General features: G+C 40.4%; 1 non-coding gene across 1 annotated transcript; it reads left to right on the plus strand.

The window, feature by feature from the left end:
- The first annotated feature begins 278 nt into the window (after positions 1-278).
- Positions 279-359, plus strand: TRNAL-AAG (transfer RNA leucine (anticodon AAG)). The gene has a single exon. It is a non-coding gene; the product is annotated as a tRNA-Leu (tRNA).
- Positions 360-1,708: the final 1,349 nt, after the last annotated feature.

Below are 1,708 nucleotides of genomic sequence, written 5' to 3' on the forward strand. Positions count from 1 at the left end.
CCATTCTAACTTTTGGACCAAACCAATATTAAAATCTCAGTCAGTTACAAGGTTATGACCACATCTAGTACGTGTATTAATATACGACACCCACATATTACGTAATACTAGAAACATTCGATACGTTCGAGCTGAGCTTGTAATTGAAGGATCTTAAGTTGTATATTTTGAAGTTGATAGTTCAAGCCCGGTTTAACATTATATAAAACAAAACAACTTAATAGTTTTAGATTGTTCTAAAATATTATAAGACTCTTAAACCTGAAAACAAATAACATGTTGAGATGGCCGAGTTGGTCTAAGGCGCTAGATTAAGGTTCTGGTCCGAAAGGGCGTGGGTTTAAATCCCACTCTCAACATTATTGTTCTGTTTTCATTTTTTAGACTGCGAGCATGTGGGCCTGGCCCAGTAGAGTTTCGTTATCTTTTGGGCCCTCTTTAACGAGTCATCAATCATCATTAGAGGTGAAAAAAAAACCGGACCCGAAATAAATACCCGGAACTGGTTTTTCTAATACCCGAGTTTTTAATACCCAGTCCCGAACCCGACCCTACCCGTAGGGTACGGATAGGGTATGCGTTTTGGCACTAGAACCCGAACCCGAACCGGACCCGATTTTACCCGGTAATACCCGAAAACCCGATTTGTACCCGGTAATACCCGAACCCGGAACCGAGGTTTTCCAATACCCGAAGCCGGGTATTTCAAATACCCGATGTATACCCGAAAAAATACCCGAATAATACCCCTAAAAAGTGTAAACTTTTAAAAAATCCAATCTATATAAAAAAAATATCGGAAAAAAAACCCGAAAAAACCCGTAAATAGAGTTTTTTCAATACCCGATAATAGGGTATTCAAATACCCGGTTCTATACCCGAACCGAACCCGATGCATAGGGTATGATTTTTAGAGACAATACCCGACCCGAACCCTACCCGATTATTACCAATACCCGGCATACCCGAACCCGGTTCTATACCCGAACCCGGGTATTTAGAAAACCCGATTTGTGCACCTCTAATCATCATAGCAATTAGAGCTCTAGAAATCCCGATCTAGGGCTGCACAAAAACCAAAACCGGGTACCGGGTTTTTTATATACCCGGAACCAGACCTGATTTCTACCCGATAATACCCGAAAACCGAAACATGTTCCATACCCGAAAGTGGGTTTTTCCAATACCCGAAACCGGGTTTTTCAAATACTTGAAAATTCCCAAAAAAAGGTTTAGCCCCTTAAAAAACCCAATCCATACCCGGAAAAAAGGCAAAAAAAAAAAAAGGTTTCTTTCAATACCCAGACATAGGGTAGTCAAATACCCAGTTTTAGAATACCATGTTCTATACCCGACCCGAACCCAATGCATAGGGTATGGTTTTTAGAGACAATACCCGAACCCGATATTGCTAATACCCAATTTTCTAATACAAGGATTATTAGAAAAACCCAATTTGTGCACCTCTACAAGGGCAAAGGTTAAGAAGAACCCGGGGTGTCCCCGATCACCCCTGGTTTTTCGCTCAGTAGTGTCAATTTTCGCGATTTCATCCGAAAATTTTTATAGATATTTGAGTCCGGACACCCCTAAAAACTTTTTATGTAACTTTGGTCATCCTTATATTAAGCCAAAGCTTCACCAATGCACCTCTAGTTGGATCCACATCACAAACTTAAAAGGTGATACTTGACATGAGACGGATAAT

This window comes from Bidens hawaiensis, unplaced genomic scaffold, assembly GCF_021521415.1.
Source record: "Bidens hawaiensis isolate Kalapana, Puna unplaced genomic scaffold, B.hawaiensis_p1.1 tig00085775_1, whole genome shotgun sequence".
Lineage (NCBI taxonomy): Eukaryota > Viridiplantae > Streptophyta > Magnoliopsida > Asterales > Asteraceae > Bidens > Bidens hawaiensis.